Source organism: Macaca nemestrina, chromosome 13 (genome assembly GCF_043159975.1).
Source record: "Macaca nemestrina isolate mMacNem1 chromosome 13, mMacNem.hap1, whole genome shotgun sequence".
Lineage (NCBI taxonomy): Eukaryota > Metazoa > Chordata > Mammalia > Primates > Cercopithecidae > Macaca > Macaca nemestrina.
In genome coordinates, this window is record NC_092137.1 from 109,535,875 (window position 1) to 109,560,202 (window position 24,328).

At 38.7% G+C, this 24,328-nt stretch overlaps 1 long non-coding RNA gene across 9 annotated transcripts in view; it reads left to right on the forward strand.

Annotated features, from left to right (window-relative positions):
• The window catches only part of LOC105471851 (uncharacterized), a 331,670-nt gene that overhangs the window by 23,602 nt on the left and 283,740 nt on the right, over positions 1 to 24,328 (forward strand). Inside the window, exons 5-6 of one of the 9 annotated variants that reach the window (XR_011612023.1) lie at positions 14 to 195; positions 626 to 6,562. The exons of the other annotated variants lie outside the window; for them this stretch is intronic. This is a non-coding gene — a long non-coding RNA (uncharacterized lncRNA). The remainder of the gene's footprint in view (positions 1 to 13; positions 196 to 625; positions 6,563 to 24,328) is intronic. 9 annotated transcript variants of the gene reach the window in all.

Sequence of the window (24,328 nt, forward strand, 5' to 3'; positions counted from 1 at the left end):
TTTGTATTTTTAGTAGAGACAGGGTTTCACCGTGTTAGCCAGGATGGTCTTGATCTCCTGACCTCGTGATCTGCCTGCCTTGGCCTCACAAAGTGCTGGAATTACAGGCGTGAGCCACCATGCCCGGGCGTACCGCACTCTTAAAATAAAAGATGGATTTGACCGATGGAGGTAGTTTGCCAACCACTATTCAAGGTAAATATCTAGGAGTGTGATTTCTGGGCCACGTAGTAAGTGTGTGTGTAATGTTATCAGTGCACGGCCAAATTACTTTCCAGAGTGGATGTATCATTTTGTATTCCCACTATTAATATATTAGAGATCTAGTTAAATTGTATTTTTGTATTCAGGTATTGTCTGTATTTTTTTTAGTCATTCTGATAAGTATTCTATGGTATCTCATTGATCTCACTGTGGTTTTGCTTCATATTTCTCTAATGGGTAATGAGATTGAACATCTTTTCATGTGCATATTTGCCATTCACATGTCTTCTTTGGTGAAGCATATGTTCAAATCTTTTGCTTCTCTTTAAATTGTAAGGGAATTTATATCCTCAAATCTTTTATTCTGTTGAAAAGCAATTCTACTCTTCAGTATTGGTAACAAACAGTCTTGATGTTTCAGTGGCTACTAGCATAAGTCTTTTTCTGTCTCATGCTGCCTGTCTGTTGTGGGTCACCTGAGATCTGTTCATGATGCCTTAGTCCAGGCTTCTCACTGTGAAACCCAGCCTGGCACCCTGCCCCATCTGGAGTCTTGTTGATTGGCATGGTAAAGGTAAGCCACGCTCTAACTCTTCACATTTCTACCCATGAGAAATACATGTAACTTCATCTTATATTTAATTAGCCAAGCAGGCCATCTGGCATATCTTAACTTCAGAGGTGGGGACGTCCAATCTTTCCATGTCCCTAGGAGAAGAATGTAGCCATAATGACAACAGCAACATTGTTACTAACAATAAGGTATCTAGGCAGTTCTCATGTATGTCATATTCTCTTACCATTTCTTTTCAATTAAATTTCTAAAATATACCTGTAATCTCAGCACTTTGGGAGGCTGAGGTGGGCAGATCACTTGAGGCCAGGCGTTTGGGACCAGCCTGGCCAACATGGCAAAACCCCATCTCTGCTAGAACACAAAAATCAGCTGGGCTTGGTGGCACACACCTGTAATCCCAGCTACTCAGGAGGCTGAGGCAAGAGAATCGCTTGAACCTGGGAGGCAGAGGTTGCAGTGAACCAAGATCATCCCACTGCACTCCAGGCTGAGTGAGAGAGAAACACTGTCTCAAAAAAAATTTTTTTTCTAAAATGTAAAAGCACTACTAACAGAAGCTATCTTTTAAGGGGAGGCTCACTGACTTATGTATTTCATAAATCAATGTAAAAAATGTAGGGCCTGATGTTTATTTTTCCAAGTAAGAATATTTCCAAAAAAAGTTACAATCACACTTCCATTTCATTAAGAAGGATATTTTAACATCAAGTGTGAGAGCATAATCTCAGAGTAAAAAGAAAATTGAATGTACCTAGCTGTATGAAAAACTTGTATTATCCTTAACTTTTACATCTCATTAGTAACTCATACCATTGTAAGGATGACATATGAGATTTCTTAGTAGTGGATTTTGGATTAGGAATTACAGGGAAATGGTCCTGGGTATGTATCCAGGATTAGGAATGACTGTGCCATGATCAAATTAGGGCCTCACAGAGGTTTAGAAAGGCCATTAGAGAGAAAACTAATGCATATTTCTTTTACTTTAGGTTATTATTTATTTTAAAAAGTGTTACAAGGAACCACATGGGTTATTAATTGCATTGAAAACAAAATGTTCTTTGGCTACATTGTAACTGGTCGGTGTGAGTGATGAGGTAGTCTCTATCACTTGTCTTGACTTTTATCTAGCTTTACTTTTCAGAGCCCTACAGAAAGTACAAGAGCAGTCAAACCTTTTCATAGTCATTTAATTGCTCATTCTGAACCACAATGAAGTGACTTTTTCCGGCCTCCAACAGTACTTAAAATGTAGCAACAAAAAATAGTTTACCATAAAAATACATGTATAGTGGCTGGGCGCGGTGGCTCACGCCTGTAATCCCAGTACTTTGGGAGGCCGAGGTGGGCGGATCACAAGGTCAGGAGATCAAGACCATCCTGGCTAACACGGTGAAACCCTGTCTCTACTAAAAATATAAAAAGAAATTAGCCGGGCGTGGTGGTGGGCGCCTGTAGTTCCAGCTACTTGGGAGGCTGAGGCAGGAGAATGGCATGAACTCAGGAAGTGAAGCTTGTAGTGAGCCAAGATCACACCACTGCACTCCAGCCTGGGCAACAGAGTGAGACTCGGTCTCAAAAACAAACAAAAAAGCAAACAAACAAAAAAATCAAAAAACATGCGTAGAAAAACTTGATGAATGTATGCTAAAACGTTAAAGCTATCTCTAGAAGATGGGATGACATTTAACTTAATATCTGGAATGTTCAATAAGTATATATTATTTTATAATATGAAAGTTATTTAAAAATTAGAACAGTTCATAATTTAAATATCATGGGAAACTTTTTTGGAGATTCAAAGTGTCTCAAAGTTGGTTTTCTTCTAACATCTTAGTGAGAAATGAATTATTATTAGGTTCCTATAATATATCAGGAAACATGGGCTAGGAAAATTCTGTAATTTTGGTCTGGACAAATGAATGAGAGATCAGAAGAGTCTGGTGTTCGGATTCCTACCTCTGTGTTAATTGTATCTCTTTGAGGAGGGGTTGCAATGTTGCAGGTGTCATCCTAAACTCTTTACATGTAATAATTCATTTACTGTCCACAACATCTACTTGAAGTGGATACTAATATTTTCCCATTTTATGTAAGATACAACGGAAGAACAGAGAGGTTGAGTAACTTGTCCAAGGTAATACACCCCATGGGTGGCAGCACTGGTAGTTGAATGCAGGAAATTTGGCCACTGCCCTAAGTATCAGCAGCTGCCTTTCACAAAGATTCTTACTTCTTAATTTGAACTCTGTAATGATGAAGGATGCACACAAATGACATGTATGCTAAATGCTGACAGAATGACAGATATGTTATAATATCACGGAGTCTACCTATAACAGTTTTTATAGCCATTTTATTGAGAGCCCTAGGCCTCTAGGTATTGTCTTCCAGAGGTTACTGTGCATTGGGACGGGAAGAGGAACAGGGCGGGGAATGGGAGAGGGATAGTGTCATTGGGTAAGATCATATACTTAATATTGTTATTTACTGTTTATTACACGAGGTTCAATTATTTGTTCACATTGCTGCCTCACACCACGGTGTCATAATCTTCACAAGGGCAACCACAATGATTTATTTCTTTCTGCTTCATCATTACCTTAGAATATACTTGATACATAGTAGACAATATGGTTAAGAATAAATGAAGGAATGAGTTACATTCATACCTTTCTATCCTGTTGCCCTCAAAACAAAGCATACTAAATGTAATGCCCCAGGTGTTACATTTAGTATGTAATGTAATAGGTGACTCATCTCAAGCTTGTGCTATACCAATATTTATTTTACAACCTGCTCTTCAAAGTAAAATCATTTTTAAACAAATAGAACCCCTTCTTTCTCTTCTTCAGCCCCATCTTCAGAGGTACTGGAAGTGCAGACAACTGTGGCTGGAGCCACTGTCTGATTCTTTAGTTCAGACAAAATTTCCAGCACCGCTGATGTTCTGAAGTGTAATTTTAAAATCTATACCTTCTCCCTGAACATTTAATCCAGAGGGAAAGTAATGTGAAGAAGAGATTGAATTGGCCATATTCGTTTCAGACATACTCAATTTTGCCCTAGGAGCTTCCAGCTTCTCTTGTTATTGAAGAATTTATGAGCCAGGTAATTGAGAATTGGTTGTTATATTAAAAGCAAAAAGCAAGATGTAAAGATCCATGTGGTGTGATCTCACTTACGTAAAAAATACATAAAATGCTGAAAGGAAATGTACAAATAGAACATCTCTGGGTGCAGTTAGAGGTGATTGTACATTTTAATAAATAATCATGGATTCATTATAAATTTGGGGAGAATTAAGCTTCTGATGTCATCTACTGCCACCTCCTTACTAATGTGCCAGGTGATGTTCAAGACAGAGTTTTTCATTACGGAAAGAAACAAAAGAACTTCCCATCACATCCTTTGCACAGGACTTTCAGTTGGAGCTTTGTTTGTGAAATATCTTTCTACCAAAGCCCCTGTCCTGTTCCCTAGGAAGACCACTGCTATTGCCTGCAGACTAACCTTTCCATCATTCATTCATCAACACTTCATGTGTACCTGATGTATGTACAACATGTACAGAGCAAATGCTACTGTACTTATTCACTTGATTCAAAATGGAAGACATCTGGAGAGCATCACCTACCGTACATCGTTTGCCATTGCTGGGAAAGGATGCTTCAGAGTGTTCACGGTCCTAGTTCTGGAAGTACATTATTCATCCTGTGATTATGGCAAAAAGATACAATATCATCATTGACATTTCTTATCTCATAAACTAGCTGGAATATATTTTTAAAAATAGAGCAAGAGACTGTAAAATGGAAAAAGATATGTATGAAATGGCATTATATTTTATAGGCTTTGTGTGTTTTGAGGGCAACAGGATAGAAAGGTATGAATGTAGAATGTAAATCATTCCTTCATTTATACCTAACTATATTGTTTACTATGTACTAAGTATATTCTAAGGTAATGAGGAAGCAGAAAGAAAGAAATCATAGTGGTTGCCCTCGTGAAGATTATGACAGAGCGGTGGGAGGCAGCAATGTAAATAAATAATTGAACCTCATGTAATAAATAGTAAATAATTGTATTAAGTATATGGTCTTACCCAATGACATCAAATTACCACAATGCAAAGAATTTCTGGTGCTCTCACCTTAAATTACTTGGTAAATATGGTATCAACTCAAAATAAGAGGCATATATGGTTTAGGGGAAGCACTTTGTAAATTCAGAATTTGTGAAGTATACAATTCTAATTGTTACACTAAGAAGGACATGACAAATAAATAATGGGAAGTGTGCTGTAGACTTTTTCCTAGGAATAGGAATGGATATTTCATTCTCCTGCATGTTGGGAAAGTTTTAAAACAATTGATTTTAGATTGCTTCAGAAAGAATCAAGCTCTAATCTAACTTTTGGGGCAATGGATGCCACATGTTAGGTCAAAAAAGTAGAATATTAATGTGATCACTCAGGCGATCAAAGGGACTATGCTGGCCTGTTGGAACTGGTGTGCCAGATCGATGTCCTGGGGAGAGGTGATGTTTAAATTTGTACCAGCTGGCTGGGCGCAGTGGTTCATTTCTGTAATCCCAGCACATTGGTATGCTGAGGCAGGCAGATCACCTGAGGTCAAGAGTTCAAGACCAGCCTGACCAACATGGTGAAGCCCATCTCTACTAAAAATACAAAAATTAGCTGGCACACTCCCGTAATCCCAGCTGCTCCGGAGGCTGAGACAGGAGAATTGCTTGAACTCAGGAGGCAGAGGTTGCAGTGAGCTGAGAGTGTGCCACTGCACTCTAGCCTGGGCGACAGAGCGAGACTTCATCTCAAAAACAAAACAAAACAACACAAAACACGTGTACCACAGTGTACCATGGACACTGTGATCTTTGCCTATGTTCTAGATCTTTCTTTGTTTAAATTCCACATCCGTAGAGAAAGACATGCCAAAAATAATACAGCAGCTACTGTAGTGACTGAGATCCTGTTTTGCTTCCTGTCATATGCTATTGACATATGCTTCCTGACAATGTTTATGCATTTCTGACATTTGTTGTATTTTTTCTTTTGGAATGTTATTTGTAGGAAATTACAGCAGATACATAAGAGAAAAATGAGAAGTTTCCTATTCATTTTCATCACCCCTTTTCCTGGTTATTTTTAAGGGTGAAGATATAATATTTACTAGTTTCAGTGCAAATAAATTTCTCACTGCTCTGGAAGAATTCCGGTTGTACTCTACTACATGATGATTCTGTGTGTTGTGCTTGAAACTAATGTTGCAGTTGATAAGTGGCAGGAAGTCAAGGCTGAAGTTAAACTCAACAGTTGTCTACCAGCTGAACTCCCCAGCCTTGGCATGCTTTTTACAACTCATGCTGTTCTTTTCAAGGTGTTCTTTATTTGACGTTCTCATTTTCAACTTCATGGTCTTCTGCTCTTTGAACATGGCAAACTATTGCTGTTTGTATATGGAGGATGCCCAGGCTGAAGATTCCAGGGACGACAGATCATTGATGATGTGACATAATCTGATTTGCCTCACCAATGAAATGCTTTTCCTTCTTTGGTTTTACGGAAGACAGTGTCTTCAAAAAAATTAAATGCATCTGGGAAACCTGGCATCTTCTTCACTTAGAGGCAAGCATTAATGATTTATTTCAAGACAACACTAGAAGAAAGAACTGCATTGTTTCCTTACGTTACAAGTGGGTTAGAACATAGAGGAGTTGCTGCGTGAGATTTTACAATGTTTTCCGAAAAGTTCCTCACAGGTGAGTCACCAACTTGTTTAGAATCCATTTAAGACACATTTTGCACCTTTCTAAAAAAAAAATTGAATTGAATCATAGCTCTCTACTGATGTGGGAGAGCCACAAATTGTTTTCTTATTTTTTTTTATTTTTATATTTATTTATTTATTTATTTATTTATTTATTTATTTATTTATTATACTTTAAGTTCCAGAGTACATATGTACAACTTGCAGGTTTGTTACATATGTATACATGTGCCATGTTGGTGTGCTGCACCCATCAACTTGTCAGCACCCATCAACTCGTCATTTACATCAGTTATAACTCCCAATGCCATCCCTCCCCGCCTTCCCCCTCCCCATAATAGGCCCCGGTATGTGATGTTCCCTTTCCCATGTCCAAGTGATCTCATTGTTCAATTCCCACCTATGAGTGAGAACATGCGGTGTTTGGTTTTCTGTTCTTGCGATAGTTTGCTGAGAATGATGGTTTCCAGCTGCACCCATGTCCCTACAAAGGACACAAACTCATCCTTTTTTATGGCTGCATAGTATCCCATGGTGTATATGTGCCACATTTTCTTAATCCAGTCTGTCACTGATGGACATTTGGGTTGATTCCAAGTCTTTGCTATTGTGAATAGTGCCGCAATAAACATACATGTGCATGTCTTTATAGCAGCATGATTTATAATCCTTTGGGTATATACCCAGTAATGGGATGGCTGGGTCATATGGTACATCTAGTTCTAGATCCTTGAGGAATCGCCATACTGTTTTCCACAATGGTTGAACTAGTTTACAATCCCACCAACAGTGTAAAAGTGTTCCTATTTCTCCACATCCTCTCCAGCACCTGTTGTTTCCTGACTTTTTAATGATTGCCATTCTAACTGGTGTGAAGTGGTATCTCATTGTGGTTTTGATTTGCATTTCTCTGATGGCCAGTGATGATGAGCATTTTTTCATGTATCTGTTGGCTGTATGCATGTCTTCTTTTGAGAAATGTCTGTTCATATCCTTTGCCCACTTTTTGATTGGGTTGTTTGTTTTTTTCTTGTAAATTTGTTTGAGTTCTTTGTAGGTTCTGGATATTAGCCCTTTGTCGGACGAGTAGATTGCAAAAATTTTCTCCCATTTTGTAGGCTGCCTGTTTACTCTGATGGTAGTTTATTTTACTGTGCAGAAGCTCTTTAGTTTAATGAGATCCCATTTGTCAATTTTGGCTTTTGTTGCCGTTGCTTTTGGTGTTTTAGACATGAAGTCCTTACCCGTGCCTGTGTCCTGAATGGTATTACCTAGGTTTTCTTCTAGGGTTTTTATGGTATTAGGTCTAACATTTAAATCTCTAATCCATCTTGAATTAATTTTCGTATACGGAGTAAGGAAAGGATCCAGTTTCAGCTTTCTGCTTATGGCCAGCCGATTTTCCTAGCACCATTTATTAAATAGGGAATCCTTTCCCCATTTCTTGTTTTTGTCAGGTTTGGCAAAGATCAGATGGCTGTAGATGTGTGGTATTATTTCTGAGGGCTCTGTTCTGTTCCATTGGTCTATATCTCTGTTTTGGTACCAGTACCATGCTGTTTTGGTTACTGTAGCCTTGTAGTATAGTTTGAAGTCAGGTAGCGTGATGCCTCCAGTTTTGTTCTTTTGGCTTAGGATTGTCTTGGCAATGCAGGCTCTTTTTTGGGTCCGTATGAACTTTAAAGCAGTTTTTCCAATTCTGTGAAGAAACTCATTGGTAGCTTGATGGAGATGGCATTGAATCTATAAATTACCTTGGGCAGTTTGGGCATTTTCACAATATTGATTCTTCCTATCCATGAGCATGGTATGTTCTTCCATTTGTTTGTGTCCTCTTTTATTGCACTGAGCAGTAGTTTGTAGTTCTCCTTGAAGAGGTCCTTTACATCCCTTGTAAGTTGGATTCCTAGGTATTTTATTCTCTTTGAAGCAATTGTGAATGGAAGTTCATTCATGATTTGGCTCTCTGTTTGTCTGTTACTGGTGTATAAGAATGCTTGTGATTTTTGCACATTAATTTTGTATCCCGAGACTTTGCTGAAGTTTCTTATCAGCTTAAGGAGATTTTGGGCTGAGATGATGGGCTTTTCTAAATATACAATCATGTCATCTGCAAACAGGGACAGTTTGACTTCTTCTTTTCCTAACTGAATACCCTTGATTTCTTTCTCTTGCCTGATTGCCCTAGCCAGAACTTCCAACACTATGTTGAATAAGAGTGGTGAGAGAGGGCATCCCTGTCTTGTGCCAGTTTTCAAAGGGAATTTTTCCAGTTTTTGCCCATTCAGTATGATATTGGCTGTGGGTTTGTCATAAATAGCTCTTATTATTTTGAGATATGTTCCATCAATACTGAATTTTTTGAGAGTTTTTAGCATGAAAGGCTGTTGAATTTTGTCAAAGGCCTTTTCTGCATCTATTGAGATAATCATGTGTTTTTTTTCTTTGGTTCTGTTTATATGCTGGATTATGTTTATTGATTTGTGCATGTTGAACAAGCCTTGCATCCCAGGGATGAAGCCCACTTGATCATGGTGGATAAGCTTTTTGATGTGCTGCTGGATTTGGTTTGCCAGTATTTTATTGAGGATTTTTGCATCGATGTTTATCAGGGATATTGGTCTAAAATTCTCTTTTTTTGTTTGTCTCTGCCAGGTTTTTTGTATCAGGATGATGTTGGCCTCGTAAAATGAGTTAGGGAGGATTCCCTCTTTTTCTATTGATTGGAATAGTTTCAGAAGGAATGGTACCAGCTCCTCCTTGTACCTCTGGTAGAATTCGACTGTGAATCCATCTGGTCCTGGACTTTTTTTGGTTGGTAGGCTATTAATTATTGCCTCAATTTCACAGCCTGCTATTGGTCTATTCAGGGATTCAGCTTCTTCCTGGTTTAGTCTTGGGAGAGTGTAGGTGTCCATGAAATTATCCGTTTCTTTTAGGTTTTCTAGTTTATTTGCATAGAGGTGTTTATAGTATTCTCTGATGGTAGTTTGTATTTCTGTGGGGTCAGTGGTGATATCCTCTTTATCATTTTTTATTGCATCTATTTGATTCTTCTCTCTTTTCTTCTTTATTAGTCTTGCTAGCGGTCTATCAGTTTTGTTGATCTTTTCAAAAACCGGCTCCTGGATTCATTGATTTTTTTGAAGTGTTTTTTGTGTCTCTATCTCCTTCAGTTCTGCTCTGATCTTAGTTATTTCTTGCCTTCTGCTAGCTTTTGAATGTGTTTGCTCTTGCTTCTCTAGTTCTTTTGTGATGTTAGGGTGTCAATTTTAGATCTTTCCTGCTTTCTCTTGTGGGCATTTAGTGCTATAAATTTCCCTCTACACACTGCTTGAAATGTGTCCCAGAGATTCTGGTATGTTGTATCTTTGTTCTCATTGGTTTCAAAGAACATCTTTATTTCTGCCTTCATTTCATTATGTACCCAGTAGTCATTCGGGAGCAGGTTATTCAGTTTCCATGTAGTTGAGCGGTTTTGATTGAGTTTCTTAGTCCTGAGTTCTAGTTTGATTGCACTGTGGTCTGACAGACAGTTTGTTACAATTTCTGTTCTTTCACATTTGCTGAGGAGTGCTTTACTTCCAATTTTGTGGTCAATTTTGGAATAAGTGTGATGTGGTGCTGAGAAGAATGTATATTCTGTTGACTTAGGGTAGAGAGTTCTGTAGATATCTATTAGGTCTGCTTGGTGCAGAGTTGAGTTCAACTCCTGGATATCCTTGTCAACTTTCTGTCTCTTTGATCTGTCTAATGTTGACAGTAGGGTGTTAGTTTCCCATTATTATTGTATGGGATTCTAAGTTTCATTTTAAGTCTCTAAGGACTTGCTTTATGAATCTGGGTGCTCCTGTATTGGGTGCATATGTATTTAGGATAGTTAGCTCTTCCTGTTGAATTGATCCCTTTACCATTATGTAATGGCCTTCTTTGTCTCTTTTGATCTTTGATGGTTTAAAGTCTGTTTTATCAGAGACTAGGATTGCAACCCCTGCTTTTTTTTTGTTTTCCATTTGCTTGGTAGCTCTTTCTCCATCCCTTTATTTTGAGCGTATGTGTGTCTCTGCATGTGAGATGCGTCTCCTGAATATAGCAAACTGATGGGTCTTGACTCTATCCAATTTGCCGTTCTGTGTCTTTTAATTGGACTGTTTACATTTAAGATTAATATTGTTATGTGTGAACTTGATCCTGTCATTATGATATTAGTTGGTTATTTTGCTCACTAGTTGATGCAGTTTCTTCCTAGCATCGATGGACTTTACATTTTGACATGTTTTTTGCAATGGCTGGTACCTGTTGTTCCTTTCCATGTTTAGTGTTTCCTTCAGGATCTCTTGTAGGGCAGGCCTGGTGGTGACAAAATCTCGAAGCATTTGCTTGTCTGTAAAGTATTTTATTTCTCGTTCACTTATGAAACTTAGTTTGGCTGGATATGAAATTCTTGGTTGAAAATTCTTTTCTTTAAGAATGTTGAATATTGGCTCCCACTCTCTTATGGCTTGGAGAGTTTCTGCCAAGAGATCTGCTGTTAGTCTGATGGGCTTCCCTTTGTGGGTAACCCGACCTTTGTCTCTGGCTGTCCTTCACATTTTTTCCTTCATTTCAACTTTGGTGAATCTGACAATTATGTGTCTTGGAGTTGCTCTTCTCGAGTATTATCTTTGTGGCATTCTCTGTATTTCCTGAATTTGAATGTTGGCCTACCTTACTACGTTGGGGAAGTTCTCCTGGATGATATCCTGCAGAGTGTTTTCCAACTTGGTTCCATTTTCCCCGTCACTTTCAGGCACACCAATCAGACGTAGATTTGGTCTTTTCACATATTCCTATATTTCTTGGTGGCTTTGTTCATTTCTTTTTACTCTTTTTTCTCTACACTTCTCACTTCATGTCATTCATTTGATCTTCAATCACTGATACTCTTTTTTCCAGTTGATGCAGTCAGTTACTGAAGCTTGTGCATTTGTCACGTAGTTCTCGTGTTATGGTTTTCATCTCTCAGTTCTTTTAAGGACTTCTCTACATTAGTCTAGTTGGCCATTTGTCGAATCATTTTTCAAGGTTTTTAGTTTCTTTGCGCTGGTTACATAGTTCCTCCTTTAGCTCTGAGAAGTTTGATGGACTGAAGCCTTCTTTTCTCAACTCGTCAAAGTGATTCTCTGTCCAGCTTTGTTCTGTTGCTGGCAATGAGCTGCATTCCTTCGGAGGAGGAGAAGCGCTCTGATTTTTTGAATTTCCAGCTTTTCGGCACTGCTTTTTCCCCATCTTTGTGGTTTTATCTGCCTTTGGTCTTTGATGATGGTGATGTACTGATGGGGTTTTGGTGTGGGTGTCCTTTCTGTTTGTTAGTTTTCCTCCTAACCGTCAGTACCCTCAGCTGCAGGTCTATTGGAGTTTGCTTGAGGTCCACTCCAGACCCTGATTGCCTGGGTATCAGTAGTGGAGTCTGCAGAAAATAGAATATTGCCAAACAGCGAGTGTTGCTGTCTGATTCTTGCTCTGGAAGCTTCATCTCAGCGGTGTACCCAGCTGTGTGAGGTGTGAGGTGTCGGTCTGCACCTAGTGGGGGATGTCTCCCAGTTAGGCTACTCAGGGGTCAGGGACCCACTTGAGCAGGCAGTCTGTCCGTTCTTAGATCTCAACCTCCGTGCTGGGAGATCCACTGCTCTCTTCAAAGCTGTCAGACAGGGATATTTACCTCTGCCGAGGTTTCTGCTGCTTTTTGTGTGGCTGTGCCTTGTCCCCAGAGGTGGAGTCTACAGAGTCAGTCAGGCCTCCTTGAGCTGTGGTGGGCTCCACTGAATTCGAGCTTCCCAGCAGCTTTGTTTACCTACTTAAGCCTCAGCAATGGCGGGCGCCCCTCTCCCAGCCTCCCTGCCGCCTTGCAGTTAGATCTCAGACTGCTGTGCTAGCAATGAGGGAGGCTCTGTGGGCGTGGAACCCTCTGGGCCAGGTGTAGGATATCATCTCTTGGTGTGCCGTTTGCTAAGACCCTTGTTAAAGCACAGTATTAGGGTGGGAGTTACCCGATTTTCCAGGTGTTGTGTGTTTCAATTTCCTTTCGCTAGGTAAAGGAATTCCCTTCCCCCTTGTGCTTCCCAGGTGAGGCAATGCCTCGCCCTGCTTCAGCTCTCGCTGGTGGGGCTGCATCAACGGACCAGCACCGACCCAGTGAGATGAACCCGGTACCTCAGTTGAAAATGCAGAAATCACCCATCTTCTGTGTCACTGACGCTGGCAGCTGGAGGCTTGAGCTGTTCCTATTTGGCCATCTTGGTCGTGTCCCCCACTTTTTTTTGTTTTTTGAGATAGGGTCTTCCTATTTTGCCCAGGGTGGTCTCAAACTCCTGGGCTCAAGCCATTCTCTTGCCTCACCTCTTGAGTAGCTGGGACTACAGGCGTGAGCTACCAGGCCTCTCTATTTTATTATTATTATTTTTTTGTAGAGATGGGGTTTTACTATGTTGCCTAGGCTGGTCTGAAACTCCTGGGCTCAAGCAGTCCTCCCACTTCAGTCTCCTGAGTAGCTGGAATACAGGCATGCACCACGATTCCTGGTTTTATTTATTTCTTAGTAAAGAGGATTGCTAAAATTGAGTTACTTGTCCAAGGTTACATAGCTTGAGTGGTAGAGCTAAGATCCTGATCATCTATCTTTATGTTCATTTAACTCATGCCTACTTTCTAAACACTAGCAAATACCAACATTTCAAATGCTGCAAATCATGGAACTGTTTCTGTGGCAGATGTATACTATCTCCCAACTTCGAACGCTAGAGATAAATATCTCGTTTTGCTTTTTGGAAGGAATGGGGCAGAAAATTTATTAAATGAACAACAAATACCAGTCTCTTGGTTGTCAAACTTAGTATCTACAGCTGATAAGCCACTTCCATATATGAGTTACTCCTTTACATTCACTGAAGAGGGGTAACAAGTAATGCATTGATGCCAGTCATTTCTAGGTGTTCTGACTGGGGCATGGATTCTGGATGTGTATGTTTTCCTTGCTGATTCCTGTGGCTGAGTTACTTATAAATCAGTTAATTTTGTATGGGAAACTGCTTGCATCAGATACCGAAGTGGACTGGTCTTACCCACTCAAGCACTGAATGCTGAGATTGAATGGCAGCTTGTCTTTTTCCAGTATTTTCATTATTCTGTGCCATATCTATAATCTCATGTCCAAGTGATTCCTGATGGGATATAAGAAAAGAAAATCAAGGTACGTTAATTATCTGTAAAATATTAGTTAGAGAAACTTTCTATAGTAAAAAGTGAAATCTATAATGGCAATTTTGGCAAAAGATGAACAGAAAAACTAGGTTATAAGTGGGAATAAGGAGCAAGGCTAGTAAAGATAACTCTGGAAATTTGCAGAAAATCTGTAAGTGTAATTTTAGTGATTGTATTATGTTGGGAATGGGTGCTTGGTGTCACAAAAATCAACACTGAGACGAAGGATCTCTCAGCAAGGCTAGTTTACTTTCTGCAGAAAGGGTGCTGCTCACTAGCAGTCTTGCCACGAGAGCACACACGAACAAAGAAGATAGGGTAATTTATAACCTGACGCATCCACCCTGCTGCTGTGTCTGGTTTCTGTTGGCTGGAACAGGACCTCACATTCTGTACTTGACTCAATTGGCTAGCAACTTAGAACTTCCCAAAACAGGTAAAGGCAGAGGAGAGAACAAAGGAAGAGAGGAAGTAACTTGTGGAATGCTGAGAGAGGCAAAAACACTTCCAAATAAGGAAAAGAAATAGGCTGTGACCTAACGCTTGGTTGGACTGGTCCAGGCATGCCAGGGCAAATATCTAGGCTAAAATGTGGGGGCTAAGAACACAGAGTATATTGATCTCCTTATTACAGCTAGCAGATATTTAAGAATATTAGCACAGGTCTTTGAGTAAATTTTGCTTCTAAGAGAGGTTAATATCTATTCTCAATTAGACTGGGAGGAAAGTCCCTTTGAAGAGGAACCTCTGCTTATTTCATTTTCTACATATTAGCAAATAGTAAAACAGATCTGAGATTCCCCTGGCTTTTCTTCCTCTGTCCTCCCTTTTAGATTACTGCCATGGTCAAATGAAGGGAAAAGAAATGATTCATGTCAGAAAAATTGCATATATTGGAAAATAATTAACATTTTAGGGGATGAGAATTTGCAAATCTTTCTTGTTAAAAGCAGACTTTAAAAAATTAGATAATGAAGGATAACAAGATTAGGTTTCCGAGGTAGCCTTTAAGTGAAAACAACTTTTGGTCGTTTTCTGTTGCTTACTTTTTCTCTCTATAAGTTCTTTTATCAGAATCACTAAAGAACTATGAATATGAGGAAAAAAATCCGAGAATGTTCCCTATTCTCCTCTGTCTTCCTGAAGCTTATTTATTTATATTGTAAATTGATAAATGATACTTATATATATTTTGGGGATATAAAATGATGTTGTCATTTATGAATACAATGTGGAATAATTATATCAGCTAATTAACATTTCTATTCAAATATTTGTCATTTCTAAAATTTGTTTTGTTTTCATTTTATGGAGTTATTTGTGTTCTTTGTATATTTTGGAGACTATCCCCTTATTAGATGTATGGCTCACACATATTTTCTCCCAATTTTTAGGTTTTCTTTTCAATCTGTTAATTGTTTCTTTTGTTGTGCAGAAGTCTTTTATTTTGTAGTAATCTCATTTTTGCTTTCATTGCCTACACTTTTGGGATCAAATCTCAAAAAGTCATTGCTCAGAACAATGCCATATAGTTTCCCTCTAATATTTTCTTCTGGTAGCTTTACAGTTTCAGGTCTTACGTTTAAGTCTTTAATCCATTTTGAGTTGATGTTCATATATGGCATGAGATAAGGGTCCAGTTTTATTTTTCTATGTCTGAATATTCAGTTTCCCCAACACCATTTATTGAAGAGCCTATTCTTTTCTCATTGTGTATTCTTGGCATTTTTGTTGAAAATCAACCGTACATATAAATGTTCATTTCTGGGCACATATTCTGTTCCATTGGTTCAGTATGTCTATTTTTATACCAGTACCATGCTGCTTTAATTACTACTGCTTTGTAATATAGCTTGAAATCAGCTTGTGTGATGTCTACAGCTTTGTTGTTTTTCCTTATGGTTGCCTTTGCTATTTGTTTTTTTGTGTGTGGTTCCATATGAATTTTAGATTTTAAAAATTTCTATGAAAAATGACATTGGAATTCTGACAGAGGCTGCATTAAATCTGTAGATTGCTTCAGGGACATTTTAGCAATATTAATTATTTGGTTCCACAAACATGGGATATTACATCATTAATCTGTGTCTTCTTTAACTTCTTTTATTAGTTTTTTATAGTTTTTATGGTACAGGTCTATTACCTACTAGGTTAAATTTATTCCTAAGAATTTTATTTTATTTTATTTTGTAGCTATTATCAGTGGACTTGCTTTCTTGATTTCAATGAGAAAGCTCATTGTTAGAGTATTAGAAATTCTACTGATTTTTGTATGTTGATGTTGTATCCTGCAACTTTACTGTGTTTATTAGTCCTAACAGTTTTGTGGTGGAATTTTTAGGGTTTTCTATATATAAAATCATGTCATTGGCAAATAGTGGCAATTTCATTTCTTTCTTTCCTATTTGGATGACTTTTATTTCTTTCTCTTGCCTACTGCTCCAGCAAGAATGTCCAATACTGCGCTGACTAGAAATGGCAAAAGTAGGCATCTTTGTGTTATTCCAGATCTTTGAGGAAAGGTTTTCAGCTTTTCACTATTGAATGTAATGTTAACTTTCGGCCTATCATTTATGCCCTTTATTGCATTGAGGTACATTCTATCCATATCTAATTTTTGGAGTATTTTTTATGACGAAAGGATGTTGAATTTTGTCAAATGCTTTTGTTTGAATCTAATTAGATGATCATACAGTTTTTGTCCTTCATTCTATTAATGTGATGTGGCACATTTATTGATTTGTGTTTATTGAACCATTCTTACATCTCAGGGATAAAAATCCACTTAATCGTAAGTGGGATTTATGATCAAATAAGTAATCCATTAATGTGTTGGATTAATTCATTTAATGTGTTGTCGAATATGGATTGCTAGTATTTTGATGAGGATTTTTGCATCTATATTAATCACTAAGATAGCCTGTAATTTTTTTTTTTTTCCTTGTGTGTGTGTGTGATGTTCTTGTCTGGCACTAGCATCAGATAATCCTGGCTTTGTAAAAAGAGTTTGGAAGCAGTAGTTCCTCTTTGACTTTTTGGAAGAGTTTGTGAAGGGTTGGTATTAGTTCTTATTTAAATGTTTGGTAGAATTCAGCAGTAAAGCAATCAGGTCCTGGGCTTCTCTTTGATGGGAGATTTTTTTTTTTTTTTTTTTTTATTACTGATTACATTTCCTTACTTGCTATTGACCTTTTCAAATTTTCTATTTTTGATGGTTCAGTCTTAGTAGGTTTATATGTCTAGTAATTCATTAATTTCTTCTAGTTTGTCCAATTTTTTATAAACTATGAGCTGTTAAACTAACGTTAACAGTTAATATGAACATACAGTTGTTCGTAATAGTCTCTTATGATCCTTTGTATTTCTGTGGCATCAGTTGTAATGTCTCCACTTTCTGATTTTATTAATTTGAGTCCTCTATTTTTTTAGTCTGCCAGAGGTTTGCCAACTTTGTTTATCCTTTCAAAACACCAAACTCTTAGTTCTGTTGATATTTTATATTGTTTTTCTAGCCTCACATTTATTTATGGTCTATTATTTATTTCTATTCTTCTGCGAACATTGGCTTACTCTGTTCTTTCTCTATTTCCTTGGTTCCTTGGGGTGTAACATTAAGTTGTTTATTTGAGATCTTTCTTCTTCTTCTTCTTTTTCTTTTTTTTTTTTTGGATACGGAGCCTCCTTCTGTCGCCCAGGCTGGAGTGCAGTGGCACAATCTTGGCTCACTGCAAGCTCCACCTCCCGGGTTCATACCATTCTCCTGCCTCAGCCTCCCAAGTAGCTGGGACTACAGGTGTGCGCCACCGTGCCTGCTAATTTTTTTTGGATTTTTATAGAGATGGGATTTCACCATGTTAGCCAGGATGGTCTTGATCTCCTGACCTCGTGATCCACCTGCCTCGGCCTCTCAAAGTGCTGGGATTACAGGCGTGAGACACTGTGCTTGGCCGAGATCTTTCTTCTTTTCTGATGTAATCATTTATTGCTATAAAATTTCCTTTTAGAATTGTTTTTGCTGCATCTCGTAAGTTTTGGTATATTGTTTCCATTTCTGTTTGTCTCATGGTATTTTTAGATATTGTTTTCTTTTTAATTTATTTATTGACATAAGTTGTTCAGGAGCATAGTGTTTAATTTCTATGTGTTTGTGAATTTTCTAAAAGTCCTCCTGTTATTGATGTCTGGTTTCATACTATTGTGATTGGAAAAGCTACTTGGTATGATTTCGGGCTTCTTAAATGTGCTGACTTGCGTTGTGGTTGAATGTATGATTTATCCAGGAGAATGTTTTGTGTGTGTTTGGGTGGAATGTTCTTTACATATGTTAGGTTCATTTGGTCTAAAGGTGTTCTTCAAGTCCAGTGTTTCTTTATTAATTTTATGTCTCGATAATCTGTCCCTTATTGAAAGTGGGGTAATGAAGTTTCCTACTCTTATTGTATTGAGATCTATTGCTTCTGTTCGATTCTTTACTATTTGTTTTATATATTTAGGTGCTCTGATGCTGGGATATATTGTTATATCTCTTTTATCATTATATAATGTCCTTCTTTGTCTCTTTTTATAGTTTTTGATTAAAGTATATTTTGTCTTATGTAAGTATAGCTATCCATGCTCTCTTTTGATTTTCATTTGTATGAAATACATTTTTCCATCCCTTCACTTTCAGTTTATGTGTATCCTTAAAAGTGAGGTCAATCTCATTTAGACAGCATGTAGTTGAGTCTCTTTAAAATGTCCATTCAGTCAATCTCTTTGGAGAATTAAATTCATTTACATTCAGTAATGATAGATAGGTAAGTACCTACTACTGTTATTTTATTACTCTCTGGTTGTTTTATAGATACTTTCTTTCTTCCTATCTTGCTATCTTTCTTTGTGGTTGGATGATTTCTGTAGCAGTTTGCTTTGAATCCTTTATATTTTTATTTAATGCATCTATGATAGATTTTGCTTTGTGATTTCCATGAGGCTTACCTTGGACATCTTATCACACATACACACACACACACACACACACACGTACACACACAGAACTATTTGACAGATGGTACCCTGTCTTATTCATCACAGTATTCTCATCTCCTAAAACACAGGAATGACTCAATAAATATTTACTGAATTAAAGAATTAAAAGAATGTTCTAAGTACTAAGTCATCCAATCACCAAAGGCTGTGACAATTGGGAAAATGTTCGTGAGATGCCTAGGACTTTGAGTCATAGACAAAGGGAAGATAATTCTAGGGAGGTATATGGAAGCATAAAAATGGAAGGCATATTGAAAAACAGTCTATATAAAGAAAATGATTAAGAATTATCCTGTTGGCCGGGTGCAGTGGCTCACGCCTGTGATCCCAGCACTTTGGGACGCCGAGGTTGGCAGATTGCCTGAGATCAGGAGTTCAAGACTAGCCTGGCCAACATGGTGAAACCCCATCTCTACTAAAAATACAAAAAATTAGCTGGGCATGGTGGAGTATGCCTGTAATCCCAGCAACTTGAGAGGCTGAGGCAGGAGAATTGCTTGAACTGGGACCTGGGAGGCAGAGGTTGCAGTGAGCTGAGATTGCGCCACTGCACTCCAGCCTGGGTTACAGAGCAAGACTCTGTCTAAAAAACAAACAAACAAACAAAAGAATTATCCTGTCAAAGTAAGTAGAACCACAGTGCAACTGCTCTGTTAAAGAGTTAGGCTGTTCCTCAAAAAGTTAAACATATATTTACCATATTCCACTCCTAGGTATATACCCAAGAGAACTGAAAAACATATGTCCACAAAAACTTGTACACAAATGTTCATAGCGGCACTATTCACAACAACCAAAAGGTGAAAATGACCCAAATGCCCATTAACTGATGAATGGATAACAAAACGTGGTATATTCTTATAATGGGATATTATTCAGCCATAAAAGTAATAAAGTACTGATGTATGATACAATATGGATGAACCCTGAAATTATTATGCTAAGTGAAAAGAGACATACATAAAAGGCCACATATTATATGTCTGCATTCATATGAAATATCCAGAATGAGCAAATACAGAGACAGAAAGAAGATGAGTGGTTGCCAGGGAATGGAAAAGGATGCTGGAAGAGAGGGGAATGAGAAGTGGCTGCTCCTGGGTTTGTGGGGAGAAGTGATGTAATAAAAATTAGATAGTGGTGGTTGCACAGCTTCGTGAATATAAACCACTTGATTGTACACTACAAAAAATTTTTAAAATAAACTTTAAAAATTTTACCTATATAAAAATGAAAAAAATAAAAGTAAATAAAGGCGGGAAGCAGAAGGCACTGTATAACATCAGACACTCTTGAGTGCCTGAACATTAACGATTTCTGGGCAGGAAAAAGGCAACAAGGCAGTACTTAAGCCAATAAGCTTTTCAAAGAATTGGAGAAACACCTTGGGGGATGGATAGCCAGTGAGAGGACAACTGTTAAGGCACCAGTCAGTGAGGGCCTGGATTTGACTTTTGACAATGGACTTGAAAGGAAAGAGAGATTCAAAAGACAGGACACAAGAAAAACAGACAGGATTTTATGACTGACGGACTGTGGAAAGAAAAGTAGATGTTGCTAACAGAGCTGATTTAGAAGCCAGCTTCATGGAAGGAGGAAAAAAGGAGAAGCTAGCACGAAGCTTTGAAAGCCAAGGCAATGAAAATATCATGAAGACCAAAGTAGAAGTGGTTTTCAAGAAACTGTAGTGAAACACTTTAAAAGCTGCAGGTAGGTGATATCAGCAAAATGGCAGAATAGGAGGTCCGAGGCTTCACTACGCCCAACAGAAAGCTCAACTAACAACAAAAAAAACACCTTGGTAAAAGTCCCAAACTTTGGGTATAAGCTGAAGTTGCCTGCATTGTCCCCAGAACTGAATAAAAACGACATTAAAAGGATAAGAGAAATAGAAACGACATTAAAAGGATAAGACATTAACCACGTCACCCTTTCCACTCCCGCAAATTGGCACAGTGCCACACAGAGGGTATTCCCCAGGACCCATGATTTCTACAGTGAGAAATAGAGCCAAAGGAGGACATCCAACTTCCCTAGGCTTCTGAGATGCTTCCCAGAAAGCCCTTTCCAGTTTTACTTCATGGAAATACAGCGGGAAACAGCACGGCTAGACCACTTGGGGTTAGGTAGAAACAAAGCAAAGAGGTGGTAACAAAGCAGTGTCGGTGGTAACTCAGTGTATCTGTCAGCGGTGGCGCCCAATCAGAGGTACCAGCTAACAGATGTGATGTAATGCTCTACCTAGCTTGAGTCTCTAGATGGTCAGCCTCCATGACCTGCCTTAGACCCTACCCAGGGATTCCACTCAAGGAGGAAGATGATCACTGCAGCAAATTTCAGCAAAGGGTAGGGACTAGTTCTGCCACACCCAGAAGTTCAAACTGCATTTAAAGCATCTTCAAAGCCCATCCCCAAACCCCACCCACAGAGGGGGACAACCGCTGCAGCAAAATTTGGCAAAGAGCCAAGGCTAGATCTGCCATACGCAGGAGTTTAAATAGTTCTCAGCCCAACCTTAAAGCCCACCCAAGGACTCACTTAGGCAGGGCAGCAAACCTCAACCATCCATTGCTATTAAGCATAGCAGCTGGTTCCATCCATCCCAATCAATGACTCCACCTAACCTCATGGTCCCTCCTGCAACACTGTTTAGCTGCTGAACTCAAATATCAGTACCGTCTGACCAGGGAATACACCCTATGGCCCTGCCTGATCAGAAGCCATTGTAGCACCAATTGTGCAGCTCGGCCTGATAGCAGAGCTCAGCCAGTAAGTTTTGTCAGACAGCAGAGCCTAGCCATCTGTCCCATTTAATTTCAGAGCAAAAACAGGAGTCCAGCCATCTAGAGAAGCTGAAAGTAAGCTCTGTCTTCTCTGAGTCATTACCAACTGACCCATCCAGGGATAGGTCCTGTTCTTTTTTTTTTTTTTTTTTTTTTTCCCAAGATGGAGTCTTGCTCTGTCACCTAGGCTGGAGTGCAGTGGCACAATCTCGGCTCACTCCAGCCTCCACCTCCTGGTTTCAAGCGATTCTCCTGCCTCAGCCTCCTGAGCAACTGGGACTACAGGCGCCCACCACCACGCCCAGCTAATTTTTTTAATTTTTAGTAGAGATGGGGTTTCACTAAGTTGGCCAGGCTGGTCTCGAACTCTTGACCTCAGGTGATGTGCCCGCCTTGGCCTTCCAAAGTGCTGGGATTATAGGCATGAGTCACTGAGCCTGGCCCTAATTTTGAAAGAGTTTGAGAAGAATTGGTGTTCATTCTGTGAATATTTGGTATAATTCACTAGTGAAACCCTCTGAACATGAGTTTTTCTTTGTTGGAAGTTGTGTCACTACTGACATTTTCTTTGCTTATTATAGATTTATTTAGGTTTTTTATTTTTTCATGAGTCAGTTTCAGTAGCATGTGTATGTCTAGCAATTTCGCCATTTCATCTGGGTTATCTAGCTTGGTATACATTTGTTCATAGTGTTCTATTCCTTTTATTTCTGTGAAGTCAGTAGTATGAAAGAGGTGGGGTCTCTTTCATCTCTGGCTTTAGTAAGTTGAATCTTCTGTCTACTTTTCTTGGTCAGTCTCACGAAAGATTTGTTAATTTTGTTGTTTATTTTCAAAGAATCAACTTTTGGGGTCATTGATTCAATTGTTTTTCTATGTTCTATTTCCTTTATCTCCACATTAATCTTTACTATTTTCTCCCTTCTTCTTGCTTTAGGTTTGGTGTACTGTTATTTTTCTATTTTCTTGAGGTGGGAGAAAGGTACATAATGATGCAGAGGTGATCCGCCAGTGGTGGTGATAGGTGGAAAGGAAGAGGGATAGAGTGAAGGAGTAGGGTCATGCTGAAGCATATTAACTTCATCCTAAGGAAAATGACAAGCTACTGAAGGGATTTAAGTGGAAAAGTGAGAAAATCAGAGTTCTGATTTAGACAAATCATCCTAACTATAGTGAAAAAACCAACCAACCAAACAAAAAAACTCAGAGTGGGGGAATATGGGAGCCAGAGTCCAGAATCCAGAACCTTAGAGTTGGAAAGGACATTGCAAGTGTTCTAATCCTAGTCCTACTTCCCAGATGGTGTAAGAATCTCCTCTACCACATCTCTACAGTTGCTGTTATACTTTTTCAGCCTAGTTATCACCACCTAACAGGTTGTCTATTCCATTTTTATCAGCTCTATTTTTAGAACTTTTTTTCTTATCCTGAATTAAACTCCTCACTGTAGCATCCATCTATTGTCCAACTTTTGTTCATTGGAGCCATACAGAATAAGCTCATTCTGCTTTTCATGAAAACTTTTTAAACAGTTGAAGAATTATATCTTCCCCAAGTCTACTTTTTTCCAAGATGCTTTAAATGTTTCTTACGCTACATAATTTTAAGATCCCTGTCACTTCAGTTACCTTCCTCTGGACACACCCTGGCAGGTCAAGATCTAATTTATTCTGAAGTGCCAAGTAAGTCTTTACTTTTCAGTTTTATGAAGAATACTATTTCCATAATTTTTAAACATAAATAGTAAATAATTTCATAGTAGCAAGAAAGCCTATGAGCATAGTTGTTAAACTAACTTTGTAATGATCATAGCTCAGGTTTATAAGTTGAATTTATGTAGTCACTTGAGATTTATTATTTTTATTTTTTTATTTTTCCATAAGTTATTGGGGTACAGGTGGTATTGGTTTCATGAGTAAGTTCTTTAGTGGTAATTTGTGAGATTTTTGGTGTATCCATCACCTGAACAGTATACACTGCACCGTATTTGTAGTCTCTTATCCCTTGCCCCCTCCCACTCTTCCCACCAAGTCCCCAAAGTCCACTGTATCATTCTTATGCCTTCTCATCCTCATAGCTTAGCTCCCACATATCAGTGAGACCATACTGTGTCCGTAATTGATGGGTTTTTGGTCTCACTGACTTCAGGAATGAAACTGCAGCCCCTCACAGTGAGTGTTACAGTTCTTAAAGATGGTGTGTCCAGAGTTTGTTCCTTCTGATGTTCGGACGTGTTTGGAGTTTCTTCCTTCTGGTGGGTTCGTGGTCTCACTGGCTTCAGGAGTGAAGCTGCAGACCTTTGCTGTGAGTGTTACCACTCATAAAGGTAGTGTGGACCCAAAGAGTGAGCAGCAGCAAGATTTATTGCAAAGAGCGAAAGAACAAAGCGTCCACAGTGTGGAAGTAGACCCCAGCCGGTTGCTGCTGCTGGCTGGGGCAACCTGCTTTTATTCCCTTATCTGACTCCACCCACATCCTGCTGATTGGTCCATTTTACAGAGAGCTAATTGGTCCATTTTACAGAGAGCTGATTGGTCTGTTTTGACAGAGTGCTGATTGGTGCGTTTACAATCTCTGAGCTAGACACAGAGTGCTGATTGGTGCATTTACAATCCTTTAGCTAGAAACAAAAGTTCTCCAAGCCCCCACTAGATTAGCTAGATACAGACCACTGATTGCTGCATTTACAAACCTTGAGCTAGACACAG